The following is an 8,814-nucleotide window of genomic DNA, read 5'->3' as shown; positions in this document are numbered from 1 at the left end:
AATTCATGTATCCTCCTTTGTAGTTGCCCTCATGTTGACTATGTGTACCAATTGCGTTGGCTTGCATTTTTTCGAGTTTCTTTGTGAGCTTATCAAACTGGGCAATTATCATGCTCAGGGCATCTACTTCCAGGACTCCTGCAGTTCTTCTTGCATTTCCTCTTTCATTTGACCACTCATAGTTATGGTATGCAACCCTTTCTAGGAGTTCAAGTGCTTGTGGCACTGTTTTCTCCATTAGATCACCTTCTGCAGCTGAATCAACTGTGCTCCTTGTAGAGGGTAGTAATCCATTATAGAAATTTTTGTTCCAATAGCCAATCTTCTAAGCTATGGTGTGGACATTCCCTCTGTAGGTCTTTATATCTTTCCCATGCGTCATAGAGTGATTCTCCCTCCTTTTGTTTAAAGGTGTTGAGCTCAAGTCTCAGCTTTGCAGTCTTTGCAGGTGGGAAATACCTTGCAAGAAAAGCTTGGGAGAGGTTTTCCCAGGTCATGAATGTTCCAGCTGGTTGAGAAAGTAACCACTTCTTTGCTCTGTCTTGAAGGGAGAATGGGAATGCTCTGAGTCTTATTGCTTAATCAGACACTCCATTCATCTTGAATGTATCACATAGGGCAAGAAAACACTGGAGGTGATAGTGTGGGTCTTCTGTTGGTGAGCCTACAAATTGAGTTTGTTAAATCATTTGGAGCCATGCTGGCTTTAATTCAAAGTTGTTGGCTTCCACTGTGGGTCTAGTGACACTAGGCTGAAATCCTTAGACAGATGGAGCTCCATAATCTCTCAAGAGTCTTGGTATGCCATTATTATCGGCCATGGTTGGGATTTCAGAATCTCCTTGACTATGCTCTTAATGTTTCCTTTCTTTTCTGATGGCTTTCAGAGTTCTGTCTATTTCTGGATCACAGTCCAAAATTTCTTCTGGCTTTGTTCTGGTCAAATACCAGATCGGGTACCTGAGAGAAAAGAAAAGAAGTATAACCAGTAAAATAAAATTAAGATATAATTGCCTAAATCAGCTAAATTGCCTATTGTTTGATATTACTAGAACTAAAAATTCATCGACAACAGCGCCAAAAACTTATTTCGCTATTTTGCAATCACCGCAAGTGCACGTATCGCTAATAAGTAATAAAGTGATAAGTAGAGTATTGTTCCCACGAGGAATTTTGTTTAGCAAGTACCAATCTACACAGAAATCTTGACTGTCTAGGCTATCAAATACTTAGGGAATGAAGTTTGTTAACTTTAAACACTAAAATGGTAGACTTAAAACAAAGTGATTTATTTAAAGCAATTCTGGAATTAAGATTTCACACTTGAATCATACTAGGGATGTTACCTCATTTATTTACTAAATTGAGGATCGTTTTCCTTGATAGAAATCAGTCTTAAGCTATCCTAGATCCTCTCTCAAGGCATCTAGGGTGTATTCTAATTAACTCGAACCCTACTTTCGTGGTGATCAAATCAATTAAAATCCTTTTAGACCTTTGACCAATTTTTAAGTTCCACAAAGGTATCAGCCTATGTCTAGGTTAGAATTCCTAGGTTTAAGATCTCAATTTTCTAATGTTAATCTTCACCTTTCAGTCCTTCAATTAACATTTATAATCATGACTAAGTGGGTACCAACACATAGCATGCATTAAGATCACAAGAAATTAAATCAAGAAACGAATCTCAAATCCAATAAATAAAAATCAGTGTTCATCCATAAATAATAATTACAAGAGCAACTCTCCTAAATCCAGAATAAGAAAACTACTCACTCATGGTGAGTTCAGTAAGTGTCATGATAAAAAGCAAAAACAATAAAAAGAGAGTTATGCAAAAGAAATAAAATAATAAAATTCTGTCTAAGGAGATGAAACGAAGGAACCAAAGAGAGTTTCAGCTTCGATCTTCTAGAGCTTCAGCTGAAAGAATTCCTTTGGTACTGATGTAGAGCACGACAACAACAACCTTCAGCAGCATTCCCGATGACAGTGGCCAACCCCCTTTCCAGGTGTTTTCTTCTTTATTTATATTGGTTGCCCTAGGGTTAGGTCATTTTGAGTCCAAAAAGCTTTAGGAGTCTTATTTGAATCATAAAACAGAAGGAGAATTCGAATTAGAAAACAGGCTGCAGCATAGTACACGGCCCGTGTGTCATTACACGGGTCCCGCAGAGTAGGGCCGTGTAACTTACTGGAGGAGAATCACGTGGTTTTGTTTTGGCACATAAATTTACACGGGTCTGTGCCAACTACATCGGCCAATTTACACGGGCTGTGTACTTTTGTTCCCATAAGGTTCTTTAAGCTTGCGCCCGGCAGAGATTTACACGGGTCTTTGCAGATTACACGGGTCTACTTACATGACCCGTGTACTTGTGTTTCTCATCGATTCTCTTAGCTTTCTTCTGGCAGGCAATTACACGGGTCTGGTGCTTGGTTTACACGACCTGTGTACTTTGTATCAACAGCAATTCTTTGTCTTTTTGCCTCTCCAAGCTTTCCTTTGCACATCCATTCTTTAGGGCTTCACCAAAACACCTAAAATAATGCAGAAAACATGGAATTAAGGGCTTGGCAATAAAATTTATGAAAATTAATGAAATCAAATATTATGCATGAGAATACTTATCTAAATGCTATGATTTAGAATACAGATGTGCTTAAAAACATCTATACAATTCAAGTGTATCATGTACTAGGCCAGATATTGCACATGCTATCAGTTTAACTAGCAGGTTTCAATCAAGTCCAGGTTTGGAATACTGAATAGCTGTCAAGAATATCCTTAAGTACTTAAGAAGAACTAAGGATTTATTCTTGATTTATGGAGGTGGTGACTTACAATTGGATGGTTATACTAATTTTGATTTCCAATCAGATATCGATGATAGAAAATCTACCTCTGGGTTTGTGCTCATTTGTAATGGAGGTGCAGTCAGTTGGAAGAGTTCCAAACAGAGTATGATTGCTGAGTCCACTACAGAGGCCGAGTACATTGCTACATCAGATGCTACAAAAGAGGTTGTTTGGATAAGGAACCCCGGTCTCACCAGAAATCCAAACACATAGAAAGGCGTTACCACATTATCAGAGAGATAGTTGGGCAAGGCGATGTAGCCATGCAAAAAATAGCATCAGTTGAAAATCCAGCTGATCCATTCACGAAGCCTATGTCACAAGCTCAGTTAGACCGATATCTTGAGAAGATGGGTCTAAGATATTATAATGAATGGCTCTAGTGCTAGAGGGAGATTGTTAGTAGTATGCCCTAGAGCATATCATTTAGTATGTATCTAGTATATATTTTATCAATAAAAGGCAATTTTACTTTTCCGTTTACATAATATATTTATGTGTAATAGAAAAGGTCCTTTGATATTTTGTTAGAAATTCTATTATTAAGTTGTTAAGAATATGAGTGACAGTATTTCTAGCACAAAGTATCATAAATTGGTTTACAATTGAGGATACTTCACATAGGACATGACTTATCCAGAAAAGATTGTATTCATGTTTGTTTCCAAGGTATTTATATGAGATATAAATAAGATGGAATGGTGAGTCTCATGCCATATAACAAACATGATAGGCATTTATACATGATAAGTAGGCTGAACCAGTGACGCATATGATAAGCACATGGAGTTTACTCTGGTCAATGCATTGTCATATATCATATCAGTACATATAATCTTTAGACCTAAGATAACACAGTTATCTTATATATAGGTAGTTTAAGTTTGATACTACTTTTCATACTTGTATTGTGTATGGGTATATGGGCATGTGTTGGCTCCTACTAGTTATATATGGAGGTAGGTGTTGATCAAGATGGAATCTATTACCCTAAGTAAATAGGGATAAAATCCTATGTTCATTTAATTGTTCTTGATGTTTCAAGTTCCAGGCCAGGACAGACAAATTTAGTCAGAAAAAGGTTTCTGATAAGAAAATCTAATTAATCAAGAACTGGAATTAAAAGAGAACATAACATTCATAGCAAATGGGGATTGACATAAACCATGACTCCAGCTCGAATTGGGATTTTATAACAGAGAGATTCTAGTGCACGGTAACATATGATTATATGTTCATTTAAGGTATTCCTTGTTACTGATTAGGTGGCCATGGCACACTATGCTAGGTGCCAACCATGGTCTATGAGATGCCTAAGATGATTTGGAGAAATCATTTATGGTAAGAAAGAGTTCTAATGATATTAAGAGTTAATATCATATCTCATTGCCAATTAGTGATGAGCCTAGTGAGTCACACACACATACACAAGATAATCACCAAGTAAAATGTGGTTTAATTGATTAATTAAAAATTTTAATTAATTAATTAAATAGGTTTGGTTTGCAATGAGATTGCAAAGTCCCTAGCATGGCTTGAAACCAAATCTACGTTATTGGATGTATAGTATAAGTTAAATTTATATTTAAAGTATTTAAATATGAATTTAATTATGAGAAATTAATTTATAGAGATTAATTAACTTATATTTGATATAAATTGATTAGAAGAGGAGAAATAATGATTTTGTATAATACCCCTATGTTAGGTAGTGCGTTATACTGTTCCGGTGGCCAGTGTCTATCCGGACAGCTAGGATGCCAGGAATTATATTTATATATTAGTGTGAAGATATAATGTATTGAAATACAATAAAGGAAAATACGAGAAAAACAAAGGAAAAATAATAGCAATGAAATGTAACCAAGTTAAACGAGCGGATGCTGAAGTGAAGGGTGATCGCACGGGGAAGTTACGGCGCAGGCAATAACTGACCCTAGGACTGCGGGGAACCCTCGAAATTAAGTTTTGAGACATAATTAAAGATTTATTGAAGTATAATTGATATTAGAAATGTCCAAGAAAAATTAATGAATTAGTACAAAGAAAAGTGAAAAATCGAGAAACCGACAAAAATCGGTGTTACCGAAAAAACTAAAAAGCAACCCGAATATGGGAATTATGGTCAATTGACACCCCGAGTTTCCTTTTTACCTAAAGGTACATTAAAAATAAATGATATTAAACTTTGAAAATATCATGAAAATTAAAATGGTGGTCCATAATTGAAATAGTGAAAGAAAAGAGGTTAAATGTGGGAATTATGAAAATTTTGATTAAACTAATATTAAAACTTCATTAGTGCTCCTGTAACACCCTAGGCAAATCCCACATCGACAAAACTTCAGAGCCGCTCGCGTGTCCTCTTGGGCGATGGTGGGGCAAACCTTAGCGAGGACGCTGAGTCCCGAAAGGGGGGGAGAAAGGTCCCTTAAGCAAATCCCACATCGGCAAAGCACGGAGATGGTCTTGGGCTCAAAAGTAATGATATATAAGATGGGGGAACTAATCACTAGAGGCGCCTTTTGGTGGAATGGCCTGGAGAGTTGGAAGAACTCCAGGGTTAAACGTGCTCGTTTGAGAGAAATCCTAGGATGGGTGACCTCCTGGGAAGTTCTCCATTCCACCTATGGGACAAAACCATGAGGCTTATGGCCAAAGCGGACAATTCCTCTAGTGGCTGGTTCCCGATCATTACAGCTCCACTAACATCACCTAAGTGGACTTTTAATCAGCCTTTGGATAGAAAATTCTGTCATCTTCAACCTTGGGACAACCAGCCGATACCAACTTGAGAGAAAACCTCCATGGCCGAATGCGAGGGAGCTTCATGCAACCAACCTTAAGCCACCATTTCCACTAGGTTCCTTCATGAAAGTTAATCCTCACCTTGCAAGGAAGAGTTTGATAGCAATTTTAAGAAGTTTAGTGAGGTTTTGATCAAGCTTCAAAAGTGGTGAGTATTTTCCATTCTTGTTTCATAAAACTTTGAGTGGTTGTTGTGGTGAGTTGTTTTGTGGAGGAAGTTTTAAAGTTTGATGGATTAATGGAGAACCACCATTTCAGCAGCCATGGAAACTCACTATTTGTAACTTGTTTTTACTTGTTAATGGTAGTTTAAGATGTTGGTATAAGTGTTTATGTGTATAGAAATAATTTGGACAATGTATGTGTGATAATGCACTTGGTTTTAGAAGCTTGGAAGCAATTTGAAGGAGATGTGCAATTCAGCAACTTTTAAAGTGTAGTTGAAATGTGTTGTTTCATGGTTTGATTTATTGAATTATGTTGGTTATGGTGGCAGCATGTATATGTGTATAATAGTTTGGAATTGGATATGTAAATGGGGTATGTTCATGTGGTTAAATTGTGTAATTGGACTTTGAAAATTCTGAGTTATAGTGTGTATATTGAGAATGGTTACAAGCTATCCAAAATGACCAAAATGTGTTGTAAAGTGTGTTAATGGTATGGTACAAACTAGAATTGGCATGAAAGAGTTAACTTGGTAAGTATAGGATACGTAATTGGTAAGGGATGAAGAATGTGCAGTACGACAGTGTATATTTTAGCTTAGAACCTTAAGTGTGTGACTCCAATTGGTATGAAACTAATTGAAGGTGAAACTAGGCACAAAATGTGCCAACTTTCATGAAGGAAGCTTACCTAAATTCTGCCTAGAAGGTGACTTGAAAAATGACCAAATCCAGATTATTGACTTGAAAGCCTGAAAATTGACCATTTGGGTAGCAGTTAGTGTTTTGACCATATCTAACTCAAAATAGTCCAATTGACCTGAAATTTTTACCATGAATAGTTTAGACATAGATCTACAATTCTTATGAAGACACCAAAGCCCAGAAATGGCCAGAACCAAGCCAAATAGCTTGCACAAGTTCAGGTACCAAAACTGGCCGAACCAAAAGTGACCTAAAAATGACCTAAGCCTACCATTTTAGTGCATTCTATCCAGCATTGGTAAATTGACCATATCTTGGTCTACACAACTCAGAATGACCTGAAATTTAACCCCGCGTGCAATAAGACATAGACCTACAAGTTTGTAGTTTGGACCGAAACCTGAAAACTGAGGGAACTAGGTCGTCCGGCTAGGTCAAAATAGTACACCGAAATCCAATAAATTGCAATAAAATGCAATACACTTCAAAATAAATTTGGTAACATATACCAACACTAAAGGGCTATAAAATGTGATATATTGGTAACATTGGAATTGACTCACTTAGAGTGCATTAAGGGTTAACATTATAAGTTGACTAATGAAATGAATTGAAGGGAATAGTACCAAGAAAATTTAGATATTAGATTTTATGGTTGGAAACAAATTCATTGAGTACTGAAACACTTTAAATTGTGTGTTTTAGTTGATAAGGATATTGAAAAGCATAAAGAACGTTGAGTCAAGGCCTAGGAGCGACTCAAATCAGGTTTGTGCATAATTAGTTTTTAACTGATTTTGTTCTGAATATTTCATATGATTAAATGACATATTTTTCTTATGTATTATATTTAACAAGCATTGGATTTAATTCAATGATTATTGAAATTGTTATAGTATGTATGAATTTAGCTTTGTGAAATGGTATTTCCACAAGTATTAAGCATTATTGTGAATTGAATAAATTATGTTTTGGAAAATTATGATAGAACATGTTTTGAATTGTGATGGGCAATTTGCATGAAAAAATGAAAATTTATGATTTGAATTGTGATGAGCATAAAAATTATTGGATATTGGAATTGACTTTGAATCGAATTGTGTTGTGATTTATGCTCACAAAAAGGACAAAGAGATTATGATATTGTTTTATATCTCACTATAGATGCTTAACTAGGTTATTACCCATCTCTCTCATTTGTTGAGAAGACAATGGAGTTAGCTTTGTTTTGATTATCATGGTATGTGCACAGGCTTAGATTCTCCTCTTATTAGAGGTTAGATCTAAGTTTTTATTTGTTATGGCTCTTTCGGAAGTTTCATTATTGTGGTGTGTATTGTGCACAATGATTTGACCTCCCCGACCATAGGGAGTTAAATCTGATTCGACCTCCCCGACCATAGGTGTAACATCCCCACTGTACGTATTCTGTACGTTCTATTGCTCCAGTGGCCAAATAACAATCCAGGCAAGTCAGGATGTCTAGAACTACACTTCGGTGATAGTGAACAGACATATAATGATGAAATAAATAAAAAGAAAATACAAGAAAAATCAAAGAAAAATGAAAGAGAGAAAATGAAGCTAAGTTAAACTAGCCGGCACCGCAGCAATGGCTGACCACACTGGGAAGGCCGTTGCCGACCCCAGGACCGCTGGTAATTTAACACCCCTATTGGTATAGCCTGGTACATTTCATTGTTCCGGTGACCAGTGTCGGTCTGGACAATTAAGGAGATTAGAGCCACACTTAAGACAACTTGAAAAGCCATAAACACAAATAATTAGTAATGTTTAATTAGTTAACTATAAATAAGAAAAACAGAACATAAGAGGTTAAACGAGCCGAGAGTCACAAATGATGAGTGACCTCCTGAACGATCATGAAGTCATTTTAAACTCAAATTTCAACCGTAAAAGTGACGCTGCGGTCCTTAGGACCCTTATGAACACAAGTGGAAAAGAGAAAATCACAAAAAGAATCATTAAGCCACAAATAATTAGGTCGTGAGCGGAAGAAATATTGGATTATTTGCAAACCGGGATGAACCGGCGAGGGGCAATTTGGTCAATTGACCCCGAGAGCTGACTCCTGACCTAACTGTCCAATAGAATTGGAGAAAAAAAAATTTCGGAATCGAGAATTAAATTAAAGAACTAATAGAAAAAAAAAGAAGAAAAAGAGATGAAAATGAAAAAGTCAAAAGTTATGACATCATGCATGATGCCATAACTAAATTAATAAATTGAATTATTTAATTGGGATTTTTTTTTG

The 8,814-nt window shown here is 36.2% G+C and overlaps 1 non-coding gene across 1 annotated transcript; it reads left to right on the top strand.

Annotated features, from left to right (window-relative positions):
• Nucleotides 1-327: 327 nt before the first annotated feature.
• On the top strand, nt 328-434 carry LOC131177511 (small nucleolar RNA R71). The gene has a single exon (XR_009146962.1). It is a non-coding gene; the product is annotated as a small nucleolar RNA R71 (small nucleolar RNA).
• The last annotated feature ends 8,380 nt before the right edge of the window (nt 435-8,814 follow it).

Source organism: Hevea brasiliensis, unplaced genomic scaffold (genome assembly GCF_030052815.1).
Source record: "Hevea brasiliensis isolate MT/VB/25A 57/8 unplaced genomic scaffold, ASM3005281v1 Scaf52, whole genome shotgun sequence".
Lineage (NCBI taxonomy): Eukaryota > Viridiplantae > Streptophyta > Magnoliopsida > Malpighiales > Euphorbiaceae > Hevea > Hevea brasiliensis.
This window is presented reverse-complemented; position numbering and strand designations above follow the sequence as displayed.